Raw genomic sequence first — 20248 nt, forward strand, 5'->3', positions numbered from 1 at the left:
GACACCGTCTGTATCCAGACTAAATTGTGATTTCGTCGCCCGAGGGAACTCCTGGTGGCTGATGGTGGCTGCCGACTTTGGAAGTTGATGGTGGACGGACTTTAGCCACGTTGTGCAGCCTAATCGATCAGTATCATATTTTGTTGGGTCACGGAATTTGTCGCAACAACTGATACACTCTGGGCTTAGCCAGATTGGTTAAAATTGCGGAAATCTGCGGTGATTGGAGAGATTTGCGGGGCCATGTAGAATTTGCGGGGATTGGCTAAATTTGCATGAATAGTTGGGATCGCAACATCTCAAATTCCTGGAGGGTCTGACTAACTGTTCTCGAGTACCAACTGTCTTCTCGAGTAAAATGCCCCAAGAATACGACTACAGAACGTCCTGAAGCCTGACTTGATAGATTTCAATGTCGTCTCGCAACAACGGACCTTGCTATCAGAGCACAGACACGGTTGGCACACAGTAATTTATTGTAGCTAAGCTGTAGATACCCAAAAATACCGAAACAAACTTTAATAATTAATAATGTTGATCCAGACACTCTACTACTATGGTTGCCAACCATCCCTTAATAAAAAACAAAAAACAGGATGGTTGCTTATGTTAAATTAATACATTTGAATAAAGATCCTTTAATCCTTGATTTTGGTCACAAAACTTTGCATCCCTTATTGCTCCTTGTATGTCTTTGAAAATCAAAAATAGATTATTAAAAATCAATCTTCGGGTTTCCCACCGAATGTCGCCTGTACACTTTAAATTACTGCATCTCCAATATCTGTCCTAATAGAAAAAAATTGATCAGTTTCTAAAAGCTAGGATGTTACAGACAATATGACGTCATGATAGTATTTTCACTTGCCCGTGTGGGGGAAGCAACTGCTTTATTTGGAGATAGATCAGAGAAAAACCTGCAACAGGGTAAAGAAAAGAGAGCAAATAACGAGGAAAAAAAGAAAGAAAAAAATGATCTTTAAAACCTTACAGAGGTTTGCTACTTATTTACAATATATTTCTATTGCAAAAAGATGTTCTCAACTTTTTTCAAAATTGTCCATTTTCAGTGGATCACAAGCAAAAAAAAAACAATAAAAAATATTTTTGAAACACTTATTATGACTTCTCTTTTCACACGCTCAACAGCAGAAGTTCAGTTAAAACCAATTAGAAGAAAGATACTTTTAACATTTTAAATTCCATGTTTTGTGTGTTGACAGTTATAATAGTGTAACTTTTCCATACTTTCAGGGAGTTGGTGATCCTATCTACTACTGATGCATTGCAGTGTTTTGTATCGTCTGTGTAGGCAGAAGTATGACCTGTGCTGTGCATCACATATTACTGTACATTCCCTTGCCTTGTAGGTGGAACAACTGTCCAATCCTAATCTTTGTACCATTAATATCTCAGCCATTTTCTGTACTTCCAGTTTCTGTGGCATTAAATAAACATGGCTCATAAGGTGCACTTTGATCTCTGGTGGTATAATAGAATACATGTTTTATTATCTCAATGTAACTAATGTGGTTAAAGAAAGAAAAAAAATAATGAAGATCAGGATAAAGTCTTGTGCTTGTCATTCAAATTTTAACCCACGTCTCGGATCATTATTATAACTAAAGCCATTGGACAGCATCTTTTGCCTCAGACTTTTAAATATGTGTCATAAGATTTACTATCAACAAGCCATCTGTGACTTGTAAACACAGCGACACAATAAAGCTACTTCACAGCTGACCTTTCGGTCGTTTTAATGCTCAGCCATAACTCTGGCGGGATGCTTGCTTGAAACTACATCTGTAATCGATTTGCCTCCTCCCAGCTACTCCGACGTTTGCAAACACCAAAGAAATCACCTTTAGTCGACTGGAGGGCTTATGTAAGTTAGAGCGATGACAACAAGCGGCTGGTAGAAGCTTAACAAGTGATAAAGAAACACTCACAGCGATGAAAGTATTCGCAGCAAGAGGAAAACTGTACAGAATGTAAAATTAGCTTGGTGCATTGCTCCTCATATGCTGTAATAAATCCCTATGATTGGACAGATATCACAGCTCTCGCAGTGTCACACGTTGCCTCTCCTGCACATCTCAGCGCGAAGGGTTTAATGAGCTCGTGCTCTTTACAGATTAGAGCATCCAGGCATTAGTGGAGAGGATTAGAGTGACTGCTGAATGAATGGGAATAAATAAAAAAGTTTTCTTTGCCATTGTTGGTGCTCTGTGGGTTGTAATTAGTGTCATAACAAGATCTCTCGGGACTAAGATTTTTGTAATGATGATGCCATTAGTTGGTATATTTAACAGAGATTTTAAACCAGAAGTACCAACCAGCAGAGGTGTAAAGGGTACTGATATATCCTACTCAAGTAGGAGTACTTTTACTTGATTGAGTACAATTAAGTCATACATAAAATACTCAAGTACAAGTAAAAAGTAGCTCAATTAAATAGTGCTCAAAGTTACTAATTCAATTCCCTACATTTATTTTTGGTAATAAATCGTGCCACTGTTCCCTTGCATACAGTTAACATCCATCCATCCATTTTCAGACCTGCTTTATCCTATCTCAGGGTCACGGGGGTCTGTCGGTGCCTATGTTTGGCTTACACTGGGCGCTAAGCAGGGGTACACCCTGGACATGGCACCAGTCCATCGCAGGGCAACACAGACACACAAACAGCCACGCACACTCACATTCACTCCTACAGGCAATTTAGAGACTCTAATCAACCTAACAGTCAAGTTTTTTGGATTGTGGGAGGAAGCCGGAGTAACCAGAGGAAACCCATGCAGCACGGGGAGAACATGCAAACTCCACACAGAAAGGACCCAAGTGTCCACCCCAGGGCTTGAACCCAGGACATTCTTGCTGTGAAACACCCCCTTATGGTACGTTCACACGAAATGCGTTTCGGACGTCAAAATCGTAACTCACGTGCGTAGTTGAACGCTTGTGCGCATTGAATCCAGACGCTTGTCACCAACGTCGAAGATGCTCTGGACGTGCGTAGAGGGGAGGGGCTTCTCTGTTGCCGGTGGTGTTCATACAATGGATGATATTGTGAGAAGGCTGTGTTTCCGTATGAATGTATTTTGGTGTGACTCAGTGTGTGCACTGTGATGTCAGAGGGCTAAGGAGAAGTGTGGGTGAATGGAGAATAAAGTTTGGAGCTCTACATTATAGAAAGAGTGGCTTGGCTTTATCTGTGCCCCGGCGCTGTTTCTGGATTCACCAGAGCTGCGCTCGGACGAGAGTCACTTTCACCGCTACTTCCGTCTCTCGTGCACAGTTTGACAACCTGCTGGCCAGCATCGGCGCTCGCATCTCCTACCAGGACACCAACTACAGGTGTTCTATTCCAGCAGAAGAGCGCCTGTCCATACGTCTCCACCTCCGGTTAGTGTTTTTTATTTCTTCTTCTCATTTTTCTGATACGTCACGGTTGGGGAACGCTCCTGATTGGTTGATGCGCCGCGATACGCCCCAAAAGTTCAACAATCCCAACTCCAACGTTGGCCGCGTTGGAAGCGCTGGACGCACGCCAAAAGCAGCTATTGTGTGAATCTGTCGCCGAGCTGTGTGTTCATCCAGCAGCAGCAGCTTCAAACACCCACCAGAGTGTTTAGCTGCTAATTCACTTTCTTCTTCTCCTCATCTTTATTAAATATAGAATAGTGCATTTAAGGTGATAATCATTTGTTTATCACCTCAACCGTTGTGTCGCATTGGGTCACAAACACATCAGATCAAGTCAAAGGCAATACGATGTCTGCTCCCTAAGTGCCTACACTGCAGCGTTCACCGTGGAGGTGCGGTACCAGCTGCAGGCACTTTCTGGAGGGGGCGGTTCATAATGCTAGTGACGTCACTAGAATTTGGACTGCTCGTTTTTCAGAAGAGGGCAGAGAAGCAGCTCAGAGAGCAGGATTATTGAGGATTTCTGAGAGATGCAGGAAGGAATCCCAGTAATACTTTGGGAGTGTTTTTGATAAGGAATTAACATTGTAACAAGGTTAAAAGCTCAAAAACGCTGATTTGCATGATATAGGCCTCAAGTGCAACTGGCCATTTGTAACTCAGCAAAATGTATCATTTTTGAGATAACCTAAAGCTTATTCATCAAATTACAGTATATTCAAAATAAGATAATCCTTTATTCATCCCATGATCCGGGGCCGAGGCTATCCTGAGCTTCGGGGTTAACTTCCTCGTTTCACAGCAATCATTGAGTAGGACACGAGACTCAGGTTTAAGACAACACCTGCAACGTTTATTTTGCCAGTCACTCTAACTGCTACAGCGTCTATAATCAATCTGCTCCGGTCACACATGCTCCCTCACTCCGCATATGGTAGACTTACCTCCGCATTCACCAGTAGTTAAAGGGCCACCCGTCGCACCCACACACACACACTGACAACACAAGTGTACAGTGCAAACAAAATGACAACAAGGATTTATAAATATATGAGCTCTGTCCTACACTGGGGGTTTATGTGACATCACAATGCAATGTGTTGATAGGTAGCAGGGGAAACGTGAGCAAAACGTGAATGCTTGCACACGTCGATGCTCAGCCGTCCTTGTGAGTGCTCGGACCATGAAGCACCCACAGAATTGGCGCCTATGGTCTGAAAAAACCTCCTTGTGTTGCGCTTGTCTTCCAATCACTTCATTTCCTTAGGTTAATGGTTCAATTGTGACTGAGATTCTCATGCTGTTAGTCAATTAAAACAGACAAAGGAATAAAGCAAGCGATGATGGTCCTTCACGGGTCTTTTGTCGCTGCTGCTTTGCATGAGTAATCGTACTGTTCATAGGTTACCAGAAATGCTTAAGGTCATTGACCATTTCAAATAATCCAAACCAGGTCCATTGTCTGACACATAATCCATCTCTGGGGCCTCCAATTATTGGATTCCCAAATTCTATTTCAAGGGTATAAACATTTCTGTATGTTTTCCATTTGATCAGCTTTCTCTTATTCAATGTAATTATTGGCATTAAAAAAAACACCCAAATCGTGCCATAAATGCTTAAACGGGATTAATTCAGTTATATCTTTTAAATATTTCCAGTGCTTCAGAAGTAGAAATGGTCTGGCCAAATCGAGCAAGCGCGTCACTTAGTCTTGCGAGAATTTGCACTTTATATGAAATGTATGTTTGTTTATGTCTTTTAAACACTTGCTACACATCAAACAACCCATTTGATGGGGTAAAGGGGGGCGAGGGGGTGGTGATCATCAGGTAAGCGTTTTCATATTTTAAATGTACTTATGAATTAAGTGTTTAACCTTTTAACCATGTTTCTGGGACAAAGGGAGAGGGACTGAAAATGAGCTAAGGCTAATTTAAAGCTAAAGCTAGTCTGCTGGGGTAGAATTCCTACACACTGCATCAGTTGCACTTCGTTTGCTATTGCCATTTTCAGTAAGATCATTTTGGAATTTCTGTTCGTTTTCCATCGAAAATTAGTATAGCATGTGTCGAAATAAGGCCTGCAAATCTGCAATCAGCCCCCATCTGTTGGCTATTGTAAAATGATATAAAGCACTGTCACTGTGTGCAAAACTGATTAAAATCATTTTACCACATGGTAACCAATGTCATTAAATGTTGATTTGTTAATCAGTGAACAGCAGACATCAGGAACTGGTGGTCCAGGGGCCATGTGCTCTTTTGTGTGGCCCCCAAAGTAAACACACAAAATTGTGAAAAATTACCACGTACAAGTTTGCACGCTGCACAAATTCATAGAAATGAATGAAGGAATTATTGCACGTGAAAATAACTACTGATCAAAACTATCAGATTAAGAATTCAAAAATGGCTTTATTCTGCATTGAGTGTGAGGACATTTTCCAACAACCTATGGTTTTTCAAAGTATGACTAAAATAGTGACCAAAAGTGGTGATGAAATGGGATTTTAAAAACCACTGAAATTGGTTAAAATTTGAAATCAGAATGGCCAAAAATGCACAGAATAAATGGTAAAACGGGTTCAAAGTGTCAGGATTGGCTTAAAAGTGGCAGAAATGGGGGGAAAAGTAGGAACAATTGTTGTAAACGCAAATAATGGGCATGACAAATCATTAGGTGGGAAAAGTAATGGGAAGTGCCGAAAATGTCTTGAATGTGGAGAAAATGTGCTGAAAAGACATTGACGTTTGATGGAAAAGTGGCAGAAATGGTAGTAATAGGTTAAAATATGGCAAGTATGGTGTAGGGTAAAAACAAGCAAAAATGGGCTCAAATTGTTAAAAAAAAAAAATCTTAGTTTCTTAAAGCATCTGACGACCCCTACCATTGGCATCTCACGACCCCAAGTGATTATATTTTCCAGTCTGTACACTTTAATGTGCCAAATCTAAACATGCTGCAAGTCAACCACATGCACACATTAATAAACATGCCATTAACTGTGGTCAGCACCGAGCCATGTGAAGCCCATCATAATACTGGATGAGTCATTGTGTGATTTGTTCAAAGATGTGATGTTTCACTGACCTGCACTGAATCGTTACAACAGTAACCACTGCTTGCTAACCATTTTTTTAAATCTGTGCATGTGTTCATTTTAGCCAAACTTTGGACTGATTTCTTCCTGTGTCGTACTGAGAATTTCCCTCAACGTTACATAGAAAACAAAACAAGCCTCAGTTTTACAATGTTACCTTAGCAACCAGGCCTCAGGCCTCAGATGTGGATGACTGTGGGAGGTGAAACATTCTTCTGCTCGATGCCCACTGTTGATCTTCACACAGCATGTACAACAGATTTGTACTCTACAATGGAAACAAAAAAGTTTTTAAAGTGTTGCTTCAAACCAGGGCCTGTGGCGTAAGAATAGGCTAGACACGGAAGAAAAAGAAGTATAAAGTATATGCTTCTTCTATATTATAGTATACTTCTATTAAAGCTGGTGTACTCGATTTATTTTCTTTAATTAAAAATTATTATTAGCATCATATAGTCTGCGCGCTGTCTGTGCCTTACAATTAATTATTTTAGTTAATGAAACCCTGGAAGACAAAATATTGACCGTCACCCCTTCCAGCTCCATGGATTTACACAGGATTTAGAGAAAGGAGGGGTGAGCAGAGCCCACGAAGGAGCCTCCTCGTTGGCTGCCGCAATATATAGTGAAGCGTGTGCACGGTGCAAACTTGTTTTCAGTCTTGGACTAACTTTGGACGCGCAAGTGGCTGTTTTCGTTCTCGACAAGTAATCTAATGTTCCATTTTCCTAAATTTTGTGTGCATCCTTTTGCATGGTGACATGTTTTACCGGTTGTGCACGTTCAGCTCTCGTGCACTTCCGTGAGAGGAGGAGACTAGGAGGGATTATCAGAGTGGGGGATGGGATTTACGGTGCAAATTCAGCCATGCCCCTCTGTCATGGTTCAAGGGTCAAGCAGTGCAGCTTTAAAAGTAGTTGGTACTATTTGTTAGAGGTGAAAGTAATGAATTACAAGCACTCATGCTACTGTAGTTGAGTTGCTTTTATGGGTACTTGTAGTTTTTTTTGGTACATTTTAAAAGAAGTAAAGTAATTTGATACATTTCTACACCCATCCATCCATTTTCAGACCCACTTCTTCCTGTTTTTTGAGGTCACGGGGGTCTGCCTGTGCCTATCTCGGGCTCACGCTGGGTGCAGGGCGGGTGTACACCCTGGACAGGGCGCAAGTCCATTGCAGGGCAATACAGACAACCACCCACACTCACATTCACTCATACGGGCAATTTAGAGACTCCAATCAACCTAACAGTCATGTTTTTGGATTGTGGGTGGAAGCTGAGGACCCAAGTGTCCACACCGGGGTTTGAACCCTGGCCCTTCTTGCTGTGAGGCCACAATGCTGCTTAAGTCATGGTGCGTCTCCGTGAACCCCGATGTTAGGGCCTGAGCACAACAGTGCGTAGGACCCTATTGTAATGCACCTCGTTTTTATTATTATTATTATTTTATTTACGGCAAAATGATCACATTTGTGAGGGTCTAAACATGTTCAAAAACTCATCAAATTTTGTACGCATATTAGGACTGGCGAAAAATTTGATATTTGAAAAATATCAAATGACTCAATAACGTCCCCTTGAAAATTGTATTGGCTCCCAGCTTGGACTGATGACATCATCACTGTGGAACTTCTGCAAAATTTTGACATCATCACTCTACAGTGAATATGTCAGAATTCTACAGTGTACTGAAGAACTATTACTTCAGTATACTGAGGATTTCCCTGATCTGGGTGAGCATGCATCAAAGTCTGATGAGTAAAGTAGTCAGGTTCATGCTATAAAGCAGACATAGCCAACTGGCGGCCTGGGGACCAGATGCGGCCCTCGCTCTAATTTTGAGCGGCCCCTAAAGTAAATGCACATACAAAACATACAAACAGAATTATACACTAGACAACAAAAATACACAAAATTACTCCAAAAAGACACAAAAAAAATTGAGAAAACTACAAAATGACAACAAAAATACACAAATTGACATATAACACACAAAAAAATAACAAAAACTAAATGAGAGGAAAATACCCAAAATGACACAAAGCTAAAGTAAAAACACACTAGACAACAACAGAAAGCTCAAAATGAGAGATAAATACACAAAACATTAAACAAAATACTAAACAAAACAAAAAATTACACCAAAACCACATGAAATGACAACACAAACTCATTGTTCTTGTATTAATGCTCAGAATGGTCATTATTCTGAATGCTGACATGAATGTTGATAATGTAGCCCTTAGATCAGTGCTATTTCTTAACGCAAAATAATCAAGTTTTGTTGCATGTTTGTGTAAGTAATCAGAAAACAATGTACAGAGAAACTTAACGATTACAAACGAAGAGATTACTTTGACACTCACTAACTTTTTCTTCTGTTTGTAAAAAAATAAACACAAGGAGAAAGAAACAAAGTGACTCACATCACCTTTTCAGCTTTGCTCCATCTGCAGCCGATCAAATCAAGTCATCATGGGGAAGCTTTGATGTCAACACCATCACACACGATCCTGCATCAGTCTTTAAAAGAGCAAATACATACAGTAAAAGCTGAATTAGTCTTCCGAGCGGGACCAAAGTGTTTGTTGGTGTTCTCAATGTGCAGCAGTGGCTGATATGTGCACGGGTCATCTGGCTCGCTGCAGGAAGTCTGCACAAATCAAGAAGCCAAAATCAATAGTAGTAATAAGCCATCAACAGAGCAAAAGAGGTCAGTGCCTCCAGACAGAGGGAGATTAAAGCTGGCACCCTCGTCTCAACGCAAGTTGGAACCATCTTCACGCTGACTGGGTGTCCTAAAAAAAAAACCTCTTTGCTCTTTGGAAAGTTAATGCTATTCTTCATGGGAGTTGGTAAAATGTGTCCTTCAACACATTTATGGTTTTAGGTTCAATCAAACAAGTGCTTAATATCTACCCTCTGCTTTCAGCTCTCACTGCACTGATGGACTGCAGAGCTGCACCATAAGCACAAAGCTTGGAATACAGATAGATATAACATAGTCAGATACTTCCAGAGGTGAAAAGAAACAAAGTATAAATACTTTGTTACTGTACTTCAGTAGTTTCATCTGATATCTTTACTTGAGTATTTATTTTTTGGTGACTTTTTACTTTGACTTCTTACTTTTTTAAACAAATATCTGTACGTTCTACTCCTTACATTTAAAAAATGTAACAACAGTAGGGTAAAACTAACCTGCTTCTGCTGCTTGTGAAAGGCTTTCCAGCACAGCAGGACTCAAAAAGGGCAAATCTCAATTCCAGGAACCTGGAGAACATGATTCTTCTGAGGCTAAATGAAACATTTTGGTAGTTTGAACATTAACACATTTTCACATTTTTAAAAATGTTAAACTCAAAGCTGCTCTGGGTTTAATGGAGCATTTGCATTTTTTTTTTTCCTTGTCACATTTCGTCTACAAATTGTATTTATTATGAGTGATTATGATGAAATTCTCCAGGTGTTCAAAGGTAACATATTTAACTTGTTTCCATGTACCAGAATTCTACAAGTTCTTAAAAAAATAAAAGATGGAATTTGCTGGTTTAAAAACCCTCTCTTATTATTGAAGGGACATTTGTTTTACTTTTTTTTACTTTCCTACATTTAGTAGCATGTATTTTTTTTTATTACTTTTACTCAAGCAACTTCAATACTTTTATCAGAGTATTTTTTTTTTGTTCAAGTATCTATACTTTTATTTGAATACTCAAGACTAGTTCTTTTGCCACCTTTGGAAACTTCCGATTTCTGCTATTCTTCAACTTCATTAATGTGATAATAAGGAGAAGTACTTGGAACTGTTTCGGATTAATTTATGTTGTAATTAGACTTCAAACATTTAGCATTAGCGTTAGCTCACTTATTGTTCTGCCTCCTTGGAAACATCCTCCAGTGCCTTATGTGTTTAGTCAGAAATACCTTTCGCAAGTGGTGGGACTCGATTTTAAAAAAATAATCTAATTGAGAAGAGACTGTAATTAATTAATCTCGATTAATCTAAATTAATCGCTTAACATTATTTGACACAAGGAGCAACGTTTTTTTTCCAATTTAAATTTATTTTGGCATATGACTGAATCAATGAAAACAATACACGAGTTTAACAACAAAATTGTGTATTAGTTTCACCATTGAGTGCTACCACAATGTGCAATATGAATAAAGAACAACTGTTCACAAAGCATAAATTTAAGTGAGCTATATTCACAGTTTTCCTGATTTTTTTTTCTTTCTAAAACAAATTTGTCTTTGTGTATTAAAAAAAAAAAAAAAAAAAAAAAAAAATACAGCACTTTAGTACAGAACATTCCAGAAAAGTGGAAAATGAACATTGCAAAACAATTGACAAGACATAAACAGACCAACTGATAAAATTGGTGAATTTTGTTTGAAATTGTAATATTAATTCCTACAAAGCATAAATTGGGTCAGATGATGCTATCAGTAGCACTGCTTCAAGCCCCGCCCTCATCCTCTACCACCGAGAGTGGTCGACTGTCCACTACAGTCATTTATCCAGTGACTTTGTACATTTGTTAGTCATGGACTTATTCATTTTGGCGCTGAAACCTGTAATCTTGAGAGTGGGTTGGCAATACTCCCTGCTCGGACCATGTGCTAACTGTCCGTGCTAGCTGCTGCATATTTAGCATTAAATTGGTAGCACATGTCAGTGCCCAATCCTTTTGTGGGCAAAAATTAATTTTCCGGTAGTGCGCATATACAATAGTATGATGTGAACTCAGTACATGACACCGGGAACTTGTGAAATGAGAAAGGTTCCACGCTGTTTGGAGTGCAAAAAAAACCCAACTGATTAGCTGCGTTATCTTTTTTAGTGCGTTATTTTTCTGTAATTAATAAATTGCAATTAACACGTTATAGTCTCAGCCTCATTCACATGACAAACAAACATCTTAGTTTCAGATAGTTAAAATAATTCAGGACTTATCAGTAGCTTTTAGGTACATACAAGGATGTATTTTTTGCAAGAATTTAGTTGGACTAATTTTTCGAGATTTGAGATTTTTACATGTTGCGCTTTGAAAGAGTTGCAGACGTCTTGTTTTTGTCTGTCAAACGTATTTGACACGTATTTGTGTTTGACTAAAATTAAAGACAGAAAGCTCTTTAATGGATTTTAATGGTCTTGGTCTTCATTCATTCATCTTCTGACTCGCTGGTTCCTGAGTCATTATATAACGCCTGTTTATGTTGGCTTTTTGCATGTGTCGTGAAGAACATGGAAAATATTTTGCCCTGAGGTTGCAAAAAGTTGTTTATGTGGTTATCTCTGTTTTTGAGTGTTGAAAATAATATATGGTTATCCTTACCCGTTACAATTTTAAATGCTAGTTTTGGTAACTTGTTGTGTATAATTAAAGGATCCAGATTGACAACATTTTGATGGACAACTTCCAAAGCAGTGTGAGTTTTAACTCGAGAAAGATTCTGAGGCAAAATGCTTGGAATTAACGATTTATGTCTAAAAAAAAAAAAAAGAAGAGGCTCCTGCCTTCAGGACAAACAGTATTTTTACTGTAGCAGGCGACCTTTGGAGCGTATCTTAAAAACACATAACTCTCCATCTCCACAAGAGACGCTGGCATCTGTGTGCAGGGGTCAAAGGTGAAGCCGACATTGAATACTCTGATGTGTTTTCTTAGAAGGATGTTCTGAGAGATCCTTAGAAGAGGAAGAAACTCTTTTTAATCTCCTGGTTAACTTTTAAAGAGAATCCTCTCTGCTTTCTGACTTGAACCTTCAATCATTGTTTCTATCTGGCGCTATTCCCCCTATGAGGAGCATTTCCACATTATTCACAGTAAAAATAGGTTTTTCAAAGCCAATCTACTGTGATTATTTTCTAAATCATTTGAAAAACATGTCGTGCTTAGAAAAAATGACCGTCAAATACCGTAAAACTGTTAAAAAAAAAAAAAAAAGAAATACTGTTACATACATTTTTGCTCGTACTACGCTGTGAAGCACTAGTCATTACCAGACTTTAGTATTAAGAGTTGCAGCATTGTGGATATGAAAACTCACAGGGATCTCTTTATAACTGGATAAGGAGCTTAAAGCCCGAATTAAGCTGTAACAGTAATTTTTTACTGCTATTGTTAGGACTCAACTAACTTAAAGTGAATAACATTTAATATTTGGTGGCAAAACCCTTACTTGCAATAACTGCATCAAGCCTGTGACCCATTGACTTCACCAGACTGTTGCATTCTTCATTTGGAATGCTTTTCCAGGCCTTTACTGCAGCCTTTCAGTTCTTTTTGTTTCTGGGGGTTTCTCCCTTCAGTCTCCTCTCCAGTAGGTAAAATGCTCTATTGGGTTAAAGTCCAGTGATTGACTTGGCCAGTCTAAGACCTTTCACTCCCCCCGATAAAGTCTTTTGTTGTGTTGGCAGCGTGTTTTGGGTCATTGTCTTGTTGCATGATGAAGTTTCTCCCGATTAGTTTGGATGCATTTTTCTGTAAATTACCAAACAAAATGGTTTTGTAGACTTCAGAATTGATTCTGCTGCTACCATCATGAGTTACATCATCAATAAATACTAGTGAGCCTGTTCCAGAAGCAGCCATGCAATCTCTAGTCATGACATTACCTCCACCATGCTTCACAGATGAGCTTGTGTGTTTTGGATCATAAGCAGATCCTATTTTTCGCCATACTTTGGCCTTTCCATCACTTTAGTAGAGGTTAATCTTGGTCTCATCAGTCCATAAAACTTTGTTCTAAAACTTTTGTGGCTCATCTCTATTCTTCTTTGCAAAATCCAATCTGGTCTTCTGATTCTTTTTACTGATAAGTGGTTTGCATCTTGAGGTATGGCCTCTATATTTCTTCTCTCAAAGTCTTCTTCGAACAGTGGATTGTGATACCTTCACTCCTGTGCTGTGGAGGTTGGCAGTGATGTCACTGACTGTTGTCTTTGGGTTCTTCCCAGCTCTCACAATGTTTCTGTCGTCAACTGCTGTTGATACTCTTGGCCGACCTGTTCGACGTCAGTTGCTCAGTACGTCAGTAGTTTCTTTCTTTTCCAGAACATTCCAAATCGATTTTCCCTCTTCTCTCAGCTTCAAAATGCTTTGCTTTTCTCCCATAGACAGCTCTCTGGTCTTCATGTTTGCTTCACAGTAAATGCAGTTTTCACAGGTGAAACCCAAATCCAAAAACAAGAACTATTTAATGTTTAAGCAATCAATCTAAAAGGCAACACCTTAGCAACTAGAAACACCCATCAGTCACATGTTTCAATACTTTTGCTCACTTGAAAAGTGGGTGGGTTCAAACAAAAGGTGCTCTGTCCTAAGTTGTTTAACACATCTAGACGTAAATACCGTAAAATAAAAGCTGGAATTCCCAACTTTTGTCTCATATTCATGTTTTGATCTGAAACCCAAATGTCTTCAGTATACAACAAAAATGGACCTTGCTGTTCCAGGGTACTGTAGGTAATTGTAACTGAAAAATGTAATTGACCCCAACCCTGGTTCACACCGAACGCAACTTCAGCAACTATTGTTACTTAAATTGCCCGTGATGAGTCGCTTGAACATACTGTAGTCGCGCTTTTTGCTCACTTCATCGACCCCAGTGATGTGATGACGGGGGGAGTGACCCTGGTAGAAACTTATTGCTGATTGGCTGTCGCGACACAGCGTCAATAGAAGTTGCTTAATAAGTTCAAAATTTTCAATTTTCACGCGATTGAGTCGCTGGAATCGCGCAAGTCGCGTCACTTGATTGGAGGTCTATGAAATGGGTGAGCTTGTAGAATGTGAGACCTTGTGTATAAAAAATCCACACGTGAAATGAATTTCATGTCACAACGTATGGGAAAAAATGTGAACCTGTAGAGCTAAAATCTAAACCCAAAAAAAATATTCACACATGAGTGATCTGAATGTGGTCTCAGAAAAAATATTCACAAATGTGTAGACTAATTTTTACACAAATAAAACAGAAATATATAATACATAATATAAAATCCAAAATCTAACATTTACTCGCCTGTTTTTTATTTTATTACTTGTGCCAATTATCGTTTAAAATCACCACTCTGGTTACAACTTTTCCAATCTGCCGCTACAGATGCACAAACGACTTTCCTCGCGTGAATCCGCGCTGCTAGAGTTTTGCTCATCTGTTGCAAAACAGATTTGTACCTGGCGATTGTTGCATGTCATTTACATTGATTTGAATGTAATCTAGTCGCCAGAGTCACTGAAGTCACGTTTGGTGTGAAAGCACTAACAGTTAACACTAATTTCACTGAATCTATGATCAAAAAAGAAAAAAAGTGCTGTTTTTAATTAATCTCCAAAATTCCCAAGATAAATCAAGCAAAAAGTGCAATTTAAAAAGAGCGGGGGGAAATGATAAAAGAAGTATATAAAATCAACTTACCTTTCTTCTCATTAGTTTGTAAAACTGAATTTCTGCTGTCAGAGGTGTGAAGAAAGAAGTCAGATTAAACAGAAAATGTTTTTTATTGCAACCCACGGAAAATGGGTGGGCAACCAAACTTTGGGTCCTGACCAGCAATTTGAGAACCTCTGCTGTGATATACAGTAACTAAACAATAAAGTCAGTGAGTAAGTAAGTAACTATCCTCTGTTCTGTTTGAACACTGATTTTCTTCTGCTGACCTTTTTTTTTTTTTTTTTTTTTTATCACTATCTGCTGTTATTTGCTCTATTTTCTTCACAATGCTGTGTTGTGGTGATCCAATGATCCATTTGCATAAACGTTTTGTGAGAATAAGTTGATACCAAACCTTCTGTCTCCAGCATATCCATCACTTTAACTCATACTTAATGTTGCTAGCAGGTGTTTTGAGGGAAAACCTGAGAATCATTCCGTCTCTGAGCGGTGCTGTCATCAGCTGAGCCAACATCCTGGGAACAAATGGAAATGCTATCTTTTACATTTAGAAAACAGACAAAACAGCCACTAAGATGATTTCCACCTGTTTTGATGTAGACGGCGACGGTCCGTGTCCCGTTGAGGAACTCATTAATCAAATATATGTGCACTGGTGGTGCGTCAGCAAGCTGGATCACTTCAAATAATTGGTTTCCAAGATACTTAGTGCAATAATGTAAATGTTTATCACTACTTTTGACTTTTCTGTAAATATTTAGTCAGTCAAAACTAATGTGGGACATTTGATGAATCCCAGTAAAAGCCGATGTTAATCTTAATCTAGTCAGTTCATTATCACATATGATTTATCTAACCCAGTGGTTCCCAAACGGTGCGCCGCAGCGCACTGGTGTGCCATGAGGCAAGTCCGGGTGTGCCGTGGGATTTTGTGGCAACCATACACTCATTGCAATATACAACTACACAAAAATAATTATTTTTTTAATTTACTACTTTGTATGCACTTATTTCAAATATGGAGGCAAACTTTATACCTACATTTTTTTTAATATTTCGGCATCAGTAAATAATTATGCACATTTACAGATAATGTACATGATATGTGTGATAACACGTGTTATAAAAGCACAATAGGTGTGCCTTCAGATTTTTACTTGTCCTTTGGTGTGCCTTGTGCACAAAAAGTTTGGGAACCACTGATCTAACCTATGATAATCCTAAAATATCTGAAGCACTTGAATAAGTCTTGATCCCCCCTCCTCGAATTTGTGCAATCCTAAAAACACATTCTCAGTGTGTGGACCTGAGATGGAAACAAACTAGTTAGTTATGTAATAGATGTAAAAGTCCTTCGTATTTCCAGGAGTCTCTCCAGCAACAACACAACCCCGGGAGGTCCATAATAACAAACCTGGAGTTCTGTGAGGACGTGGGTGAAGGTGACTCCATCCAACCACGTTAATGAATAACAATCATAACAGAGGGAGAAACATTTTAGCCAAATGCTCTGTTCTTTTTGAAAATTACAAACACAGACAGTGAAAGCTTTAAAACCTAGACTCAGCGACTGTTAGCTGCCTTTTAGTACCAGACACCAAAGATTGTCTTCTTTGCAGAACAAGAAACCCCCAAGATTTGCAGTTTTGGAAATTATCCAACAATATTTTCTCACGGACACTGAAAGTAAAAGAGAAAAACATTAAATGGGACCTGCAGTAGACATGCTTACAACATCAATCCTGTTTCATAGATTTCCAATACACAAAGGATGTGCAAACACATTGGACATATTACACATACAGTATTACATTTTTTTGGAGCCTCATGTGGCTCTTTGACTCTTTTGTAAAGGCTTTTTGTAGCTTTAAAAAAAAAAATTAATTAAATAATGAATTACTTCTTACAGAGGGTGTTGATGATTGACATTAACATTAAATAAAATTGCGATAAAACAATTGGTTAATCTAAAAATAAATCAAATTGTGCAATAACTCTGCCACCTTCCTACTTCACCTCCTACAACCTCTACTGGCCATCAACTGTCCTGCACCTGTGGCTAACTTTAAGTTTTAAATCCCTTGTAAGAAAACTAAACTGACGAAAAGACAATTTTGGAAGAAAATAGAGATTGTATTTATGTGGGGAAAGATGTATTTAATTGCCAGCACGCCGCCTGAATATGCATGATTTATGTGTTGCAAGAAATGAGCAATTAACATGTGTTGGCCAACATGATCATGTGTTGTCAAATTCAAGTTATTTTTGTAGCAATTCAAATCCATTAACTCGTAAAATTATTCAATATTATTTTAACTGTATAGAATTGTATACACTGTATTGTCTTCATTGAGAAGGTTTTTTTGTTTTTCGGCTCCGGAAGGACTTTAATCCAGGCGAGATGAGGCAAAACGGCTCCATTGGGAGTAAAGGTTGCAGACCCCTGGTCACTCTGATAAAGAATTATCGTCACAAGCTTCTTCATTCTATTTTATTCCTTTTTTTTTTGCCAAAAGCCAAAATTTGCACATAACTCTCGCACAGTAAAAAACACTCCGCAGCGGTATCTGCGCCCTCCTTGATTCAGCTTTAAATTAAATCAAATGCAGTCAAGTAACAATTTTTCCAAAATAATGGTACAATTACGACAACATACATAAGACATACATAAAACCAGTTTTTTTTCCTTTTCTTTGTTTCCCGGCACCAAATTGCCCACGGACGGGTAACCATCCGCGGCCCAGTATTTGGGGTCCACCTACTTAGCTTGTTAACAGCTTGCAGAGTTGCATGATGACACCATCATTACAGCTCTCAGTCTTAGTAGGGGAGGCTGCTACTCTCTCCACCTTTAAGGCTAAACTTAAAACCCACTTATACACACAAGCGTATATCGAATAAGAGCGTGGACCTAACCACTAGGAACAAAGCCCTAAACCTAAAAATAGGAACTAAAATGCAAATTACATAGTTGAACACCAACATTGCATTCACACATAATCCACCACCACTACCAGTGGTGGAGGATGATGGATGCGGGTGATGTGGTTAAGATGTGGCCTCATCTCCTGCATCTGACCCTTGCCATTCAGGGGCATTCCATCTACACAAATGGACCTCTAACAGGTGCTGTTCTGACAGACACAGTCGTGATGGGGTTGTGGTTAATCCCCCACTTCTGCCCCCTGTAGTACACCCACCACACTGCTTGCACACCATCTACTGATGTCCACACACGAATTGTCTTGCACCAGTTGTTTCGCTGCAGGTAGACCTGCTAATACTGTATCATGTTTTTCTGCAGTCTGTGCCTTCTCCTCGCCCTTCTCTCTCTTTTGTGTTTCAGGTGTCTTGAAGCTGGAGCTGAGAGTTCCTGATCTGTGGTTCATGGCTCAACTAGTCTGGGACACTCTCACTAGGAGGGAAATTCAAATAATGCCTTGATTAAGGGCTCTTAACTCCGTGTCTTAACTCCTGGACCAGTTAAGACACGCCCAGTCAATAATATAAAATCTCCAATGACGAATCTATGCCATGCTAAGTAGCTACTTATTACTCAATATACGTCTCTATTCGCCCACAGGTGCTAGTTGTTTATGAAAAGGGGCAGGGCTAACAAACAATGCTTGTTTGTGACGGAAGATGGTCACAAAATGTCACATGATCTTGTTCTCTGCCAATAGCAAAATTAAATTGTAATAGTCAGGTTTCAAGCCTTAGAGGGCACTCACTTTGACATTATACAACTAAAAACACTAAATTAAAAATACTTTTACTTAAATCTAAAAGTTGTACTAGGATCAATCCACAGCACTAGTTAATACCCAAATATGTATTCAGCAGGAAAAAAAGTGGGTTTGGGGTTTAGTTACTCTTTAAGCAGAAACAGTTTTCACATCAGGCTGAAACATCAGGTTCGTTGAACAGGACACTGGTGTGACACAGATCTGTGTTTCATCACAGTTTGCCTCTGAAGTGAGCGTGCGTCCTGTCATGTTAATTGTATATTGACCAAACCCGGGGGAGTGACCCACTTTCTGTCCTAACAAGCATTTAGCGGCTCATGATCACAGGCAGGGATAGAGCGATGGTAGAAACTGCTGATTTTGTGTTGTATAGCATCCTGCCTCATGATGCTGGGTCATTTCATGCTGAAAAGAGAGGGTGGGATCAGTTAGTCTGTGAAAATGAGAAAGGACGGCAGCTTAGGATGCCTCACCCTATGATGAGAGAGCTGCAGGTTAGATTCTGTAAACTCTTCCCTATGAGAGGGTTTGGACTGAGAGCTGACAGGACCTCTGTGTTTACTCTTGGACACTAGACACAGTTTGATGCACAAGAATAATCATTTTAAAAAACAAGGCAACAAAATAACTACTTCCATCCATCCATTTTCTGACCCTTTTGCTCCTTTTTTCAGTGTTGTGGGGTAAATTTTTTTTTTTTTTTAAATCAACTAATACATATTACTAACAGTATATTTTCATGATTCTACGATGAACTAATTTTTTTTTGGCAATTCCTATCTCGTAATGCATTTTTGTCATATTTGGGGGCGCATCAAAATTTTTGCATTTTTAAAATCGTAAATAGCCAGAAATTAGAAAAGTGCGCGATTGAATTTTGTTTGAATTTTTGAGACTCCACATAATGGTTCGGTGGGTGAAAAGTAGGTGAGTTGGTTCCGACACCGAGAAAGAAAGAAAGAAAGAAAGAAAGAAAGAAAGAAAGAAAGAAAGAAAGAAAAGTTGTTTTTACAGTGCTGAAATCAAATGAACAAATATTTTGGATGAATAAAAGAATAAATGTACAAATAAATGAATACATTTACGTTAAGTACTGCAGATCTTTAGTAAATTCCTGTATTTAAAAAAATATTTTGTCTTAATTCAGTGACTTAATTGTTATTTTTTCCATAATCTATATGGTGAGGTAAAAATGTTTATAACATGAATAAGTTGGTATGATATCCCCCACCCTACTGCATGTGTCTCCTGTTGCAGCTTTCCTGACAGATTTCTAATGGCTGCAGATTGTTTAGTCAACTCCATGTCTCTTTAAATCCAATGTTTAGTTGTGCTGTTGTTCTTGGATTAACCTAGCATTTGTTTTCAACGTGTTGCTTCCGTTTTTGAGCCAAAAATAAGAGTACAATGGAAGTAACACAAGGTTTTATTGTCATTCAAAATGATTAACACATGAGGTTTATAACAGTTTAAAACCAGAGAGTTAAAGAATTTTCTCATTTTTTCCTCCTCTGAGATTTATAACGTTTTAATCACATGGCTTAAATTGATCCCAGCTAGTTT

The 20248-nt window shown here is 38.7% G+C and overlaps 1 protein-coding gene across 2 annotated transcripts in view; it reads right to left on the bottom strand.

Annotated features, from left to right (window-relative positions):
- tnca (tenascin Ca) overlaps window positions 1-12814 on the bottom strand; it is a 73875-nt gene extending 61061 nt beyond the window's left edge. Inside the window, exons 1-2 of one of the 2 annotated variants that reach the window (XM_028462194.1) lie at window positions 12723-12814; window positions 8960-9056 (exon numbers count right to left, since the gene is read on the bottom strand). The gene's annotated coding sequence lies outside the window, so the exon portion shown is untranslated. Of the gene's footprint in view, window positions 1-8959; window positions 9147-12722 lie in introns of those variants that run through there. The other variant, XM_028462195.1, reaches the window with a different exon arrangement.
- Between the last annotated feature and the right edge of the window lie 7434 nt (window positions 12815-20248).

Source organism: Gouania willdenowi, chromosome 12, assembly GCF_900634775.1.
Source record: "Gouania willdenowi chromosome 12, fGouWil2.1, whole genome shotgun sequence".
Lineage (NCBI taxonomy): Eukaryota > Metazoa > Chordata > Actinopteri > Blenniiformes > Gobiesocidae > Gouania > Gouania willdenowi.